Below are 17,635 nucleotides of genomic sequence, written 5' to 3' on the forward strand. Positions count from 1 at the left end.
AATGTTAATTCTTTCAGTCCATGAGCATGGCATTGCTTTCCATTTGTTTGTGTTGTATTCAATTTCTTTCATCAATGTCTTATAGTTTTTAGAGAACAAATCTTTTACCTTTTTGGTTAGGTTTTTTCCTAGATATCTCAGAGAAGGTGATGGCACCCCACTTCAGTACTCTTGCCTGGAAAACCCCATGGACAGAGGAGCCTGGTAGGCTGTGGTCCATGGGGTCGTGAAGAGTCGGACACGACTGAGCGACTTCCCTTTCACTTTTCACTTTCATGCATTGGAGAAGGAAATGGCAACCCACTCCAGTGTTCTTGCCTGGAGGATCCCAGGGATGGGGGAGCCTGGTGGGCTGCCATTTTGGGGTCACACAGAGTCAGACACAACTGAAGTGACTTAGCAGCAGCAGCAGCATTCCTAGATATCTTATTCTTTTTGCTGCAATGCAACTATAAATGGACTATTTCTTAATTTATCTTTCTGATAGTTTGTGGTTAGTGTATAAAAACAAAACAGATTTCTGTATATTTATTTTGTAACCTGCAATTGTACTGAATTCATTTATTAGTTTTAATAGTTTTTGGTGGCATCTAGAATTTTCTATATATATATCATGTTGTCTGCAAAAATGAGTTTTAGTTCTTCCTTTCCAATTTGGATTCCTTTCTTTTTCTTGTCTGATTGCTGTAGTGAGGATGTCCACTACAATGTTGAATAAGAGTAGGGAGAGTGGGCATCCTTGTCTTTTTCCTGGGCTTAGAAGAAATGCATTCAGTTTTTCCTCATTGAGTATCAATGTTGGTTGTGGGTTTGTCATATATGACCTTTATTATGTTGAGGTATGTTTCTCTACACCTATTTTGTTCAGAGTTTTTATCACCAATGGATGTTGAATTTTGACCAAAGATTTTTCCACTTTGGACATCTACTGAGATGATCATAGTATATCTATTTTTAAGTTGTGGATGTATCACACTGATTTGTGGATTTGAATCACCCTTATATACATGAGATAAATCCCACTTAATCATGACCCATTTAATGTATTGTTTAATCCAGTTTGCTAATATTTTGTTGAAGATTTTTTGCATCTGTTTATTAGGGGCTTCCCTGATAGCTCAGCTGGTAAAGAATCCATGTGCAATGCAGGAGAAACCAGTCCGATTCCTGGGTCGGGAAGATCTGGTGGAGAAGGAATAGACTACCCACACCAGTATTCTTGGGCTTCCCTGGTAGCTCAGCTGGTAAAGAATCCAACCACAATGTGGGAGACCTGGGTTCGATCCCTGGGTTGGAAAGATCCCCTGGAGAAGGGAAAGACTACCCACTCCAGTATTCTGGCCTGGAGAACTCCACAGACTGTATGATCCATGGGGTTGCAAAGAGTCAGACACAACTGGGCGACTTTCAAGAAACAAATCAGTGATATTGGCCTGTATTTTTTTGTAGTGTCTTTGTTGGTTTTGGTATTGGGTGATGCTGGCCTCAAAAACTGTTTGAAATCATTTCTTCCTTTTTAATTTTTTTGGAATAGTTTGAAGACAGATGTTAATTCTTCTTTAAATGTGTGGTAAAACTCACTTGTGTAGTCATCTAGTCCTGAACATTTGTTTATTGGGAGGTTTTTTTTTATTATTGATTCAATTTCATTACTAGTAATTGGTCTGTTCATATTTCCTCTTTCTTCCCGAGTCAGCATTTAAAGATTGTATTTTTCCAGGAATTTATCCCACTACTACTTATGGCTATAGATGATTTTACTACTTTTGTTTTAAATCTTCCTACTAGCTGAAAGTGAAGAAGAACTAAAGAGCCTCTTAAATGAAAAGTGATGAAAGCGAAAGAAGAGAATGAAAGAGTTGGCTTAAAGCTCAACATTCAGAAAACGAAGATCATGGCATCCGGTCCCATCACTTCATGGGAAACAGATGGGGAAACAATGGAAACAGTGGCTGACTTTTATTTTTCTGGGCTCCAAAATCACTGCAGATGGTGACTGCAGCCATGAAATTAAAAGACGGTTACTCCTTGGAAGGAAAGTTATGACCAACCTAGATAGCATATTCAAAAGCAGAGACATTACTTTGCCAACAAAGTCTAGTCAAGGCTATGGTTTTTCCAGTGGTCATGTATGGATGTGAGAGTTGGACTGTGAAGAAAGCTGAGCACCAAAGAATTGACGCTTTTGGACTGTGGTGTTGGAGAAGACTCTTGAGTCCCTTGAACTGCAAGGAGATCCAACCAGTCCATCCTAAAGGAGATCAGTCCTGGGTGTTCATTGGAGGGAGTGATGTTGAAGCTGAAACTCCAATACTTTGGCCACCTGATGCAAAGAGATGACTCACTGGAAAAGACCCTGATGCCGGGAAAATTTGAGGGCAGGAGGAGAAGGGGACGACAGAGGATGAGATGGCTGGATGGCATCACCGACTCGATGGACATGAGTTTGGGTAAACTCCGGGAGTTGGTGATGGACAGGGAGGCCTGGTATGCTGCAATTCATGGGGTCGCAAAAAGTCAGACACAACTGAGCAACTGAACTGAACTAGCTGTATTAGTGATTGATCCGCTACCTTTACTGCACAAATGACTTTACCAGTCAGATTTTTTTTCCTTTCATAAATTTTATATTTCTAGTTGTTTTTTATTTCCCACTTTAAAAAGTCCTTTTTAACATTTCTTGTCACGCTGATTTAGTGGATCTGAACTCTTAGCATTTGCTTGTTTGTAAAACTCTTTATATCTCTTTCAGAGCTGAATGATAGCCTCGTTGGGTACAATATTCTTGGTTGTGGGTTTTTTCCTTTCATCACTTTGAATGTATGGTGCCAATCCCTTCTAGCCTGCAGTTTCTGCTGAAGTCAGCTGAGTATCTCACAGAAATTCCCTTGTACATATCTAGTTTCTTTTATCTTGCTGCTTTTAAGAGTATCTCTTCATCTTAAATTTTGGTCATTTCAGTTATAAAGTGTCTTCAGTGTAAACCTCTTTGAACTCATCTTGTTCAGGACCCTGTGCTTCTGGAAACTGGATGTCTGTTTCCTTTCCTGGGTTAGGGGTGTTTTAAGCTATTATTTCTTCAGAATAGCTCTCTACCCCTTTTCCTCACTCTTCTTCCTCTGAGACCCCTATAATACAAATCTTAGTATGCTTGATGCTGTCTCAGAGATCTTTTAAACTATCCTCATTTTTCCTGTTCTGCTTGATTTTCACTACTCTGTCTTCTAGTTCACTAATCCATTCCTCTATATCAAATAATCTCATTTATTCATTCATTTATTTCCATTATTGTATTCTCCAGCTGTTTGATTTCTCTTTGTATTTTCTAACTTTAGGTTAAAATTCACACTGCTCGTCTGTTCTTTCCCTGAATTCATTGAGCACCTTTATGATGTAGACTGCTTTCTCCACTTTCATTCTTTTTCTGAAGTTTTGTTCTTTTTCTTCATTTGGAACATACTCTTCTCTCTCCTCATTTTACCTAATTCTCTGTGTTTATTTCAACATATTAGGTATACCATCACACTTTCTAAACTTGAAGTGTTCCTACACTGGAGTTGTCATAGCGGACCCAGTAGCACAGTCCCTCTAGTTACCAGAGGCATATACTCAAGGTATCCACTCTGTGGGCTGTATGGGTCCTTCTGCTGTGTTAAGGTTCACTACCATGGGTGTACTGGTAGGCAGGGCTGACCCTAGCCCTGTTGGCTCCCAGGTCCTGCATCATGTGGTGGTTGCTGGCCCACTGGTGGGTGATATAAATCCCAATATGGCTGCCTGTACTGCCTAGAGTATCCTAGGATGGTGCCAGCCTACTGTTTTGGGCAGGTAAACTCCCATTACTAAGAGGTTAGAGGGAAGACTCCAAAATGACTCTTGCCAGCACCAGTGTCCTTCTGATAGAATGAGCTACCAAAAGTTGCTATCACTAATGTCTATGTCCCAGGAGGAATCCCAGTTGTCTCCTGCATCTCTGAGATGCTCTCCAAGATCAGCACGTTGATCTGACCCAGGCTTCTTTCAAATTACTGCCTCTGTGCTGGGACTTAGAGCATGTGATATTTTTGCATGTACCCTTTAAGGGCAGAGAAAGGCAATGCCAAAGAATGCTCAAACTACCACACAATTGCACTCGTCTCACACGCTAGTAAAGTAATGCTCAAAATTCTACAAGCCAGGCTTCAGCAATATGTGAACCGTGAACTTCCAGATGTTCAAGCTGGTTTCAGAAAAGGCAGAGGAACCAGAGATCAAATTGCCAACATCTGTTGGATCATCAAAAAGTAAGAGTTCCAGAAAAACATCTATTTCTGCTTTACTGACTATGCCAAAGCCTTTGACTGTGTGGATCACAATAAACTGTGGAAAATTCTGAAAGAGATGGGAATACCAGACCACCTGGCCTGCCTCTTGAGAAACCTATATGTAGGTCAGGAAGCAACAGTTAGAACTGGACATGGAACAACAGACTGGTTCCAAATAGGAAAAGGAGTACGTCAAGGCTGTATATTGTCACCCTGCTTATTTAACTTAGATGCAGAGTACATCATGAGAAACGCTGGGCTGGAAGAAACACAAGCTGGAATCAAGATTGCCGGGAGAAATATCAATAACCTCAGATATGCAGATGACACCACCCTTAAGGCAGAAAGTGAAGAGGAACTCAAAAGCCTCTTGATGAAAGTGAAAGAGGACAGTGAAAAAGCTGGCTTCAAGCTCAACATTCAGAAAACGAAGATCATGGCATCTGGTCCCATCACTTCATGGCAAACAGATGGGGAAACAATGGAAACAGTGGCTGACTTTTATTTTTCTGGGCTCCAAAATCACTGCATATGGTGACTGCAGCCATGAAATTAAAAGACGGTTACTCCTTGGAAGGAAAGTTATGACCAACCTAGACAGCATATTCAAAAGCAGAGACGTTGCTTTGCCAACAAAGGTCCATCTAGTCAAGGCTATGGTTTTTCCTGTGGTCATGTATGGATGTGAGAGTTGGACTGTGAAGAAAGCTGAGCACCGAAGAATTGACGCTTTTGAACTGTGGTGTTGGAGAAGACTCTTGAGAGTCCCTTGGACTGCAAGGAGATCCAACCAGTCCATCCTAAAGGAGATCAGTCCTGGGTGTTCACTGGAAGGAATGATGCTAAAGCTGAAACTCCAGTTCTTTGGTCACCTCATGCGAAGAGTTGACTCACTGGAAAAGACTGATGCTGGGAGGGATTGGGGGCAGGAGAAGGGGACGACAGAGGATGAGATGGCTGGATGGCATCACCAACTCGATGGACATGAGTTTGAGTGAACTCCGGGAGTTGGTGATGGACAGGGAGGCTTGGCGTGCTGCAATTCATGGGGTCGCAAAGAGTGGGACACGAGTGAGCGACTGAACTGATGTTTCCTACAGCCCTCTTGCTCTCCTGTACACAAGTCTGGCTTCCAAAGTCAGACATTCTGGGGGCTTCTCTTCCTGGTACAGGACTCCCAAGCTGGGGAAGCTATTATAGGGCTACAACCCCTCACGTCTGGGGGGAACCTCTGCAGTTATGATTTTACCCTCAATCATGGGTCCCATTTTTGGCAGTGAAAGTCCTGAACATACTGCATTTCTGCTGTTCCTACCTATCTTGTTATGGTTCTTTTTTTATATCTTTATTTGTAGAAAATCTTTTCTGCTAGTCTTCAGATCATTCTCATAGGTAGCTGCACTGTAAGTAGTTGTGATTTTGGAGTACCTATGGGAGGAGGTGAGCTCAGTCCTTCTACTCTGCCACTTTGGCCAGGCCTTTTATGATGGGACCCTTAACCCATGTGACTTCATAGAGCTTCTACCAGCCCTTTGAAGTATAATGGGATCCAAAACTAGTGTTTCTCTACAACATCAATTCCTGCTCCTTCTAAGATAACAGTGCCAAAGGCAATTCTTTTCCCAAAAGGAAAACAAAGATAAGGCACTGACCTTGAAATACAAGCTAGAAGACAAGTAAAATACCAAGACAGCAAGGCTACAATACTGATCTTGCCATGTCTGCAGCTCAGACCTTTTTACCAGCCGAATGCTGCTCTCCCACACCCCCTGCTGGATATCTAGGTGATTCTTCAAAAGTCCACAGCCCCATTTATACCTCAAAACATTAAAGAGACTAAACTTTAAAGACAGGCCACACTTACTAATCACACTTCATTAACTTCAATGCTATACTCCAGAAAGGGAACACTCCTCAGTGGAAAAAGTTATTTGATATTAGGAAAAGTACAGAGTGTCCCTGGGCTTCAGTTAACATTCAATCCCATATGGTTGCCGTAGGATTGTATGAGCTTGTACCTGCAACAGTGCCAGACCCTGGAAGGCATCCAACAATTTTCTCTCCAGTGCCCTCCAAATGGCATCTAACCTCATGGCATGAAACTTCATTTCACACTCTGCTATTACCATCTTGAAATTCCTAACAATTTTTAAACAAGAAGCCCCGTATTTTTGCTTTTCACAGGGCCACACACACTTTCACAGAGGCTGTGGGTTCAAATCCCCACTTACCACTCTTTAGGAGTATGACCTAGAACATATTATCAAACCCATTTTAAATCTATTTTCTCTTCTGTAAACTGAAGATAAAAACAGGCTGTTGTGAGAATTAAAGTAAATAATACATGGAAATAAACAGCACTGTACTACACATAGTCTATAAGTGGTAACTATTATTTGTTCTCAACAATGGCAAAATGAGAATATATTAGCTACCCTCACTTTATACAGAATTTATAGAGAGTACATCTATTGCTGTGTTAGAAAGTACCCCCCAAAACTCAGAGGCTTAAAACATTTATTATCTCACAGTTTCTAAAGGTCAGAAATCTAGATGCAGCGTAAGTGGGCCTTTGGCTCAGTCTCTCGCCAGACTGTAGTCCACGTGGCAGCTGAGACTGCAGTCATCTTAAGATTCAAGTGGAAAAGAATCTGCTTTGAATCTCACTCATGTGGCCATTGGCAGGATTCAGTTCCTATTGGGTTGTTGGACAGAGAACTTCAGTTCCTTGGAGCTGCAGGCTGCAAGACCCTGTTTCTTGCCAAGTGGGCCTCTCTCCACAGGAACTCCCAACATGACAGCTTGCTTCCATCAGAACAAGCAAGCAAGAAGAACCAGAGAAAGATTGAACAAGACAGAAATCACAGTCTTTTTAGCCCAATAGCAAAAGCAAGTTATCACCATTTGTGCCATATTTAAATCATTAGAAGCCAGTCACTAGGTCCACCCCAGTCTCAAGGGGAAAGGATTACACAAGGGCATTGTTGAGTCACCATAAAATCCGTATCTCGAAGTCCCAATTTCAGTATCTTAGAATGTGACTGTATTAGGAGATAGGGACTTTAAAGAGGTAATAAGATTAAATTAGGTCATGAGTAGCCCTAATCCAATGACTAGAATCATTATGAAAAGAGGAAGAGATACCAGGGACTCACAGGCAGAGGAAAGGCCCTGTGAAGATGCAGTAAGACAGTCATCTATAAGGCAAAAAGAAAGCCATATGAGAGATATCAAATCTGTCAACACCTTGATCTTGAGCTTCCACCCTCCAGAACTGTGAAAAAATACATTTCTGTGTTTAAATTGCCTAGTCTGTGGTATTTTGTTATGGTAGCTCTAAGTGAACTAATACAGGCATGAATACTAGGAGGCTGGAAATCACTGGAAGCCATTTTAGAAGCTGCCACAGAGGACACTGGACTAGCTTATTGTGAAGGCCCTATCATGCAACCTTTAAGAGGAACCTCTGCTTTTGCAGAAAGGAATACAGTTGGCATTCTCCACCAGGTGAAAGTAGCTTGATAGCCATGGAGCAATTTTAAGTAAATCTGTATCCAGGAAATTTTAAGCTCTGAGATTTACACTGTCAGCTGCAAAGATGTCAACTGCTAGAATTAAACCTTCAAAACATAGTAATCTCAGATTACAGAATGTTAAAAAAGACTTTTAGATTTAACCTAATGTGTTCTAGTTTGTTGTACATCAGAAACTTGTTTTGAGATTAGATGTTTCATTTGTCATCATTTTTAGATCTACAAATACTCTAGGCATTTCCTGATCTAATCAGAAAGAAAGGCCAATCAGAAGGCAAAGCCACAGTAATTATACTTTTTTTCCAACCAAATTCTTTAGAAAGGATTAACATATGCTGAATTTCCTACAGCTATAGCCTTTCAGAGAAGAGGCTTTCTCTTTAAGAAAAAAGTAAACTAATAGTTCTATAAAGACCTTTTCAAGTAAAATAGCTCGTAGGAGTTTTCTTCAACGCATTTGAAAATTCTAATAATCTAGCTACCCACTCACATCAATACTGTTAATTAGAGCCCCTTTTTATTTAAAGAAAGAAAAGGAAAAACAAATAAGATTAAGCCAAGAATATCTGCCTACTCCAGCTCTCATTGACCACTGTGTCAATTAAACAATCAAAGTCTGGGACTTACAGTTCCATCCATGACAGAATAGCTGATACCAGACTTAGACTTATTGACATACTCAGGACAAAATGCACAAAATAACCATTTTCAGGATTGGACAGCAATTAAAACAGAACTAGTACTTGAAAGAAGGAAAGCAAAACCAGCTTCACATTTACACTGTTTAGGAAGTTGAGTTCAAGAAGAAAGTTGCATTACAAAGGACAGAGGAAACAGGTTGCCATGGTGGTTAGGATTCAGAGGTCAGGGGCTGGGTAGGGGAAGTGACAGGATAGAACTTCAGAGCAAGAACTGGAAATTTGATAGAAATTCTTCCCACATCCTTGGCTCCAAGCTGTATGAGCAATGGGTGAGACTTTCAAGTCCTAGAAGAGAATAACTGTTGGGATACTGGACAGCTGGGAAGAAGTTTCAGAGGCAGCACAGTGCTGGGAAGATGGGAGTTCCAGCCACCTAAGAGCCACAGTAGAGGGATATTGGATCCCAGACTTTCAGATGAGTCACCAAAAAAAGATCATGCTCTAGGTATAAAGGCTACACCCTGGGAGAAAGGTCAAAACTGAAATAAACCAACTATAACAATCCATATCCAATCCTCATCAGAATGAAGGTGATTTGCCAGTAACTTAATTGACAGCTAGAATAAAATTCTAGTCAGTCCTAAAAAGAAAATCAATCCTGATTATTTATTGGAAGGACTGATGCTAAAGCTGAAAGCTTCAATACTCTGGCCACCTCATCCGAAGAGCCGACTCACTGGAAAAGACTCTGATGCTGGGAAAGATAGAAAGCAGGAGGAGATGACAGAGGATCAGATGGTTGGATGCATCACTGACCCAATGGACATGAGTGTGAGCAAGTTCCAGGAGATGGTGAAGGACAGGGAAGCCTGGCGTGCTGCATGCAGTCCATGGGGTCACAAACAGTCAGACACAACCGAGCGACCAAACAACAAGAACAAAATTCAACACTTTTTAGAAGATAATACAATCCAGAGCTTCTACAAATATTATCCACAATATCTAGCTTGTGTTAAAAAAACAAAAAACACAGCCAGATGGAAAATGAGCTTATTCGGGAAGAGCAGAAGAATTGCAGCTCAGAACATGCAAAACTCCAGGGTGCACCACAGGCAGGTCTGAGGAGACTAGGGAAAGGTGGGCCTTTATTAGGCTTTTAGGAGAAAACTAGTGAGGGCTGTGGAAGTTCTTTATTGGCTGTAGGCAGTGGACAGCTTGTTGTCGACAGGTCAGAAGGAATTCTTTCTTCCAACTGGGATCTGTAAGCTGTGGGGAGTGATATGTGGGTGAGAGCTCCCCGCTTCAAGTCTTCCTGATTCCATTTTAAATGAGGTTTCCTTTATTTTCACACGTGAAATAAAAAATTACCAGGGGAGAAGAATCAAGGTAAAGAGACTAATAGCCAAGCATTAGAATGATGAGATGCTTCAGATACTGAAGTTAGCAGAAATGACTTCAAAATAACTATAATTAACATGTAAAGTAAAACAGAAGTTGACTGACAGTGAAGATAACAAGAGGGAATACATCAACAAAGAACTGGAATCTTTATTTTTAAAGAAATCAAGCCGACATCTAATAATGCAAAGTTCAATATCAAAACAAATAATTTATCAGATGGGTTAACAGCACAACAGAAAACACAGATTAATGAATTTGAAGACAGATCAATAAAATAAATCCACACTGACTCATGGAAAGAGAAAAAAATAGAAGAAAATAAGTCATCTAAAATCTTTTTGGAAAGATACTCTCTTATTTACCTTTTTCTTCTCCTTTACCCTAAACAAGTTATTTTTCTAATAAGGGAAACACTTGGGTAAGAGTGAGATTTAACTAAAACTTACCTGGTAATAAACATCTACATAATAAAATTAGACAGTCTCCGACTTAACAATGGTTCAGCTTGAGTTCTTGACATTGTAATGGTGTGAAAGCAAGACACCTTCAGTGGAAACCATTTCTAGCTAGAATTCTGATTTTTTTCTTGGGCTGGTGAAATGTTCTCTCGTCATGCTGGACAGCAACAGGGAGCCTCAGCTCCCAGCCACCTGATTGTGACAACAAACAACTAATATACTTACAACCATCCCATACCCACACAACTGTTCTGTATTTCCCTTTCAATACCATACTCAACAAATTACATCAGATGTTCAACACTTTGTGTTAGATGATTTTTGCCCAACTGTAAGTGTTCTGAACACATTTAAGGCAGGCTAGGCTAAGCTACTCCAGAGTTCTTGCCTGGAGAATCCCAGGGATGGGGGAGCCTGACGGGCTGCTGTCTATGGGGTTGCACAGAGTCGGACATGACTGAAGTAACTTAGCAGCAGCAGCAGGCTAAGCTATGATGCTTGGTTAGGTTAGGCTTATTAAATGCATTTTTTTTTCTTATTTTCAACTTACAATAGGTATATTAGGGTGTTGAAGACAGTCCATAACTAAGAATTAGGTTTGGCCACAAAAATTAAGCAGAAGAATGTCTGGACAATTTAAATCTTCCCCTTTCAAAGTCTCCACCCTCTCCACATCCAGAGTCCAGAAGCCAAACCACTGCACTCTTCTTCAAGTTTAGGACCCCTACTGGACTGACCACTCTCCCAAAATTTGGTCTCAGACCCTCCATCAAAAAGGTGCTCACCTGTATGGATGAGTCCCTTTGCTGTCCATCTGAAACTATCAAAAACATAGTTAATCAGCTAATTCCAATACGAAATAAAAAGTTTAAAAAAAATTTTTGAAAGGTGCTTACCCTGTGTCTCAGTCCCTCAAGCTCTGGACACTGAGCAAATGGATATGCAAATTAACATAATGCAATTCAATTGTTAGCCCTTACAGATTACCATTCGACATGATAATCTGGAAATACAATACATAATTCAGAGAAGCAAATTACTGAGGTTGGAATTTGGTACTCTAAGACATACAAGTGAAGAATGGTGGTATTGTAAAACAGAGACTTTATTTTAAATAACAATAATGAAGAAGAGAAAGATGATAATAAAAATGACAATAGCTCCAATATTTGCAATATTGCATATAAGTTGATCCACGGGCCACTTAAACAACTCATCAATATGAGAAATAATGTAAATGCATAATCTTAGGTATTTTATTTACTTTCCTTCAATCTATTCCTTAAAGACCCAAAAAAGCAGAAGAAAAAACTTAAATTTTGGAGAATGGTCCTGTTGAAAGATACTCAGCATTAAATATATCACAGAGTAGGGAGTTCTTCAAAACAGTAAACATATACTATTACAGAACTTTTTTCCTCACATCAGAGCAGTATCTGCTTCTTGCACACACATCTCATTAAAAATGCATCCAATAGTGAATCTATAGAAACTTCTCAGATCCTTGGTCCTGAGTTGTATGAACACAGGGTGAGTTAAGACTCCAGGAAACTGGAGAACAGAGCTGAGCAGAAATTCAGAGGTTGCACAGAAATGGATTTTGGGTAGGCAATTAACATTCTATGCATTTTTACTTCTTAGCTTACCAAATATTGAGACCTCACTATGTACGATGTACTAGTCCAGGTGTTAGGGATGCAACACCAAACAAATCAACCAGGCCCTTGCCCTTATGGTAAGAAAGTCAGGAAAATGGGGACAATTGGGAAAGGGAGCAGGAACAGAGCGGGAGAATTAACAGGCATTTGTTGAGGTCCAAAGGCAGGAGAGGGTATGACTCCAAGAAACTAATGTGATCCTTTCAGAATTCATTACAAAAACCTCTTCTTGTTTCATTTCACCTTCAATGTCTCCAGTTGATCCTAACTATTTCAGGCAAGATCTACCTGATTTTTTCTCCTCCCTAGAAGTAATAAAATCATTAAGAGAAGTTGTAGTGAAGTAAAATGAGAAACCATTTTAATTATAAATTAAAATGGAATAAAATACAAAATGTAAACCAAAATATACCAAAAGATAAAGATGTGGTATATATACTTATAAACAAATACGCAGACCCACACACACAGAGTAGAACAACACTTAACCATAAAAAAATAAATTTTGCCATCTGCAGCAACGTGGCTGGACTTGGAGGGCATTATTCTAAGTGAAATAAATCAGAGAAAGACAAATACAATATGGTATCACTTATAGGTGGAATCTAAAAAATACAGCAAAATAGTGAATGTAACAAAAAAAATGCAGACTCACAGACAGAGAGAACAATCTAGTGGTTGCCTGTTGAGGGATGGGGTAATTCAGGAGTTGGGACTTGGATGTTACAATACATAGTATATAACAGCAATATTCTGTAATAACTATAAATGCAGTATAACCTTTTAAAGTTGTATAAAAATAATATTTTTAATTAAAAAGTAAAAACTATGTTTCCTAACAAACAAATAAGAATCAAAAAGCATGTACCAAGGAAATCTTAGGAAAATATTTTTTTCCAACTTCAAGAGAGAAAGACTTTGTGAGTATGAAATAATACCCAAATGGTATTTTTGTAAGTCAATGATCTAATTAATATAATTCAAAACTTCTACACGGCAAGGATGGTCATTAAGCTAAATCAAATGACAAATGAAAACTTAGGAGAAAATATCTACAACTAATATCACAGATAAAATTTCCCTAAAATATAAAGTGCCTGTAAATCAGTATGGAAAAGATCAATACTCCAACAGAAAAATGGGCTAAAGGAAACAAATGATTCTTTAAAATATGAAAAGGTGCTTACCTCACTCATTTTTAAAAAAAATGCTAACACAAAGCACAATACTTCATCTGTTTAGAAAGACCAGAAAATCTGGTAACACATGAATCAATGAAAGTGTGAGCAAACAGGGTCTTCTCATTAGTACAGAGACCTACTAGACTCCTAAGAGCTTACCACTCAACCATTCCTCGGGCATGGCCTTTAACCTTATGGTCAGCTGTAATCCAGTGATTTCAGATCCAAGAAACAAACTTCCCTTTTATGGAGACTTCCCAGAAGTACCACACAGCACTTCTGCTTCTATCTCAATTATCAGATTGTTAGTCAGAGTCACACCTAACTGCCAAGAAGTATGGGAGCCTTTTAGATTGACTGCAACAAGCCGCTACGTATCACTATTTGAGAAACAGAAAATGAATTTTTGATTCTCTGACATGTCCACTTTTGCTGACCAAATATTCATACTTACTAATTCTCAAGTCTTGTCTAGATATTGCAACCAAGTTATAGGTCGGGAATTCTGGGAAATGTGTACCTCCCATCTGGACAGAAGTGCCCTCCAGGGGCCAGCAACCTAAGAGCTTAAAGACAAGTTAACCATCCCCAACTTATCCAGTATACAAAGGCAGAAGAGGAGCAAGAAAATAGCATTAAAACAACTCATCAATATGAGAAATTGCCATTCAAAAAAGGGGAGAGAAGAAAACTTACAGTGGTCACTGGTCTGTAGCAATATAGGATCACATGGACGCAGAAACAGACTTCCTTTCCTGGCAGTATCTGGGGCTTTCAGCTCTACTTCCACGGAAACCCTGGGACCTCTAATTTTGCTCTCTAGGAGCTTCTTTCTTGTTTATAGTCTCCTCCTCAGTAGACATTAGAGAACATGAGGGAGTTGCTGACATTTCTTAGCTCATTTCCTGTTAGTGGCACCGTTGTTTTTTTTTCCCCCAGAAAAAAATGTATTTCTTCCTCTCTGTCTCCATGCCCTTTTCCTTATCTTCTGGACTCTGCTTGATGTAACAGAATGTGCTGCAGGACCTTTTATTCATCATCCCAGTTTTGAGTAAAATTCTAAGACTGTCATTGTTGTTTCTCAGACCTGTCTGACTCTTCGCAGGTCACCCCATGGACTATACACACATCTTTGCTTCTTACAGGAAAGAAAGAACGTCAGTTCAAACTTCCCTATAGTTTCTAGATCAACCTCAAAAAAGTTTATCATTTAATTCAAAAGCATTTCCTGAGCACCTACCACGTGTGATACACTAAGGATCCCAGGTTCAAGGAGATCCTGGCCCCCATCTTGGCATGGTGGTTACAGGGTATACAAAACTGGCAGCACTCACCAAACTGTACACTTAAGATATGCTCATTTTATTGTATGTAAAATATACCTCAATAGAAACATAGGCTATTCAAGGAAAGATAACAAAAGTAAACATTTAGTTTACTACAGCTGGCATAATAATTTCAAGTAAATTACATTTGTGATGTGAATTTGACTACTCTATGTGCTATTGTGTATACACCCCTGGATATTGGATGAAGTAGATGGGCCCTCTTTATGGAACTTGGAATGTTAATATTTTGTAGTTGCTGTAAATGTCTATTATACCAATTTATTAGTTGTACAACTTACTTTTAATGGTGGCACATATCAATAACATCATAAGCTTTTAGTTAGCAGACATGGGTTCAAATACAAGTTTTCTCTGTGATTTGGGGAAAATGACCCAAACCTGCTTCATCTGTAAAATGGAGTTAATGTCCTACTTCATAGCATTGTTGTGGTGACTAAATGAAGAGTGCCAAGTCATAGTAAACATTCCCTCTCATATCATCTCCTCCCAACATCTTTTGATGTCATCTTTCATGAAGGCTTTTTTACCAATTATGAATAACAAAGAGAATAATACTGGCCCTTTACAATGATTCATAAGTTTCCAGTTCTCAAAGCATTTTACACTTAACACATATAATCTTATTCACCCATTCATTCTTATCGAACATCTACTACACGTCAGGACCTGTGCTAGCCTCTAAAAATATATAAAAATTTCCTGTGTTGACGTAGTTTGCATTTTCGAAGTGAGATAAGACTATACATATATATATAGAAAATCAGGTGGATAAAATTTCTTTGAAGACTAGGTGAAAGGTGAGAATGGGCCAACGAGACATACAGGTGGCCACATGAAGAAACTCAATATTGCTACTTAACAGGGAGATGTAAATCAAAACTATATACAATGAAGGTATCAACTCACACCAGTCAGAATGGCCGACATCTATAACCAATAAATGCTGGAGAGGGCACGGAGAAAAGGAATGCCTCCTACACTGTTGATGGGAATGTAAACTGGCATAGCTACTATACAGAACAGTATGGAGGTTCCTTATGTAATAAAAATAGAGCTAAATTTGATCCAGTACTCTCACTCCTGAGCATAGAGCTGAAAAAAACTCTAATTCAAAAAGATACACACACCCCAATGTTCACAGCAGCACTATTTACACTAACCAAGATAGGGAAGCAACCTAAATGTCCACTGGCAGATGAATGGACACACACACATATGAATACTATTCAGCCATAAAAAAATGAAATACCATTTGCAGCAATGTGAATGGAACTACAGATTATCATACTAATAATCAAAATCAGACAAAGTCAAATATCATGATATCACTTTACTCATAGAATCAAAAAAATGATATAAATTATAAAACAGAAATAGACTTACATAGAAATTAAACTTATGGTCACCAAAGAGGGATAAATTAGGAGTTTGGTATTAATAGATACACTACTATATATAAAATAGAAAAACAAAGATGTACTACATAGCACAGATAAATATCTTATAACCTATAATGGAAAAGAATCATATATATGTGTGTGTGTGTGTGTATGAATACTGAATCACTTTGCTGTACACCTGAAACACAATATTGTAAATCAACTATACTTCAATTTTTAAAAAATAAAATTTAAAAAAGACAGTGAGTGACAAGACTGGTGTAGAGTTTGCTATTTTACATAAGGATCAGAGAGGTTGTCTCTATCAAAATGGCATTTGGGCAGAGAATAGAATAAAGCCACACACATGTATATCTAGGAAAAATAATTCCAGCAGAGACAATAGCTAACTCAAATTCCAAAGTGAGAACATGTCTGTCCTTTTTGAAGGACAAGAAATCAAAACAGCAAGAGTGCAAGTGAACATGAAGAATCCTAGGTGAGTAACAGATCAAAGGCACATAAAACCAGATTTGTTTTGTAGGTCATAGAAAGGATTTGGGCATTTATTCTCAGTGAGATAGGAAACCACTGGAGAGTTTGATCAGGATGTGATGTGATCTTACTTTTAAAAGGATCACTCTGGATATGATAGGGAAGACTTTAACGCCTATTGGGAAGCAAGAAGGTTACTGCAAGCCTAGGACAGTATTCATAAATCTGAGTTGTACCATCATGATAGGGCTTTTTAAAATACAGATTGATCTCACAAAAAGATGTTCACAAATGCTCATAGCAGCTTTATTCATAATAGTGTCCTCTACATATATCCACACCATGGACTACTCAGCAATAAAAAGGAATAAACTGAATAAACACAAAACCTCAACCCATCTACAAAGAATTACAGTGAGTGGAAAAAAGCCAATCCAAAAAGGTTACTTACTGTATGATTCCATTTATGTAACTTTCTTACATATGAAAATGAAATGAGAAAAACTATAGAAATGGTCAACAGATTACCATAGTTGCCAAGGGTGTGAGGGAGGGAGGTTAGCTATTAAAGAGGCAACCTGAGAGATGCTTGTGGTAATGGAAAAATTCTGACTGTATCAACATCAGTATCCTGAAATCATATAGTCTTACAAGATGCCACCACTCGAGGAAACTAGGTAACGCGTACAGGGATCTTTCTATATGGGTTCTTACACTGTATTGAACTCTACAGCTCTCTCAGATAACAAGTTTAATTTAAAACAACGCTCGAAGTAATTAACACACATCATTGGAGGTCATCCCATTTCTGATCCAGCTGAAAATGTGCTTTGCTAACAAGCTTCTAGGACTAGGATTGCTAGTCTAGGATGAGCTATGCCAACCACACAGAGTAGGAAACGGCTACCCACTCCAGTATTCTTGTGGTTTAGGGACTAATGCATTGAGACTAGTATTATCCCTATTTTGTGGAAGAAACTCCAGTCTAAAGAGTAAGTGACTTCTCTATGAAGGGCAGTAGGAACTAAGTAGCAGGACCAGGACTCAAATCAGGCCCTGTCAGCTCAGGGTTTGTCTAAGCAAAATTAAGGTTGGAAATAATCTATTGCACAGCAAAAATTAACACAACATTGCAACTATACTCCAACTTTTAAAATTTTTTTTAAATAATAAAAAGTTAACACAGAACAGACTCATGTTTGCTCAACAGGACTGCACTGTCCTAAAATCTAAAGT

The sequence above is a fragment of the Budorcas taxicolor genome, chromosome 4 (genome assembly GCF_023091745.1).
Source record: "Budorcas taxicolor isolate Tak-1 chromosome 4, Takin1.1, whole genome shotgun sequence".
NCBI classification, from domain to species: Eukaryota; Metazoa; Chordata; class Mammalia; order Artiodactyla; family Bovidae; genus Budorcas; species Budorcas taxicolor.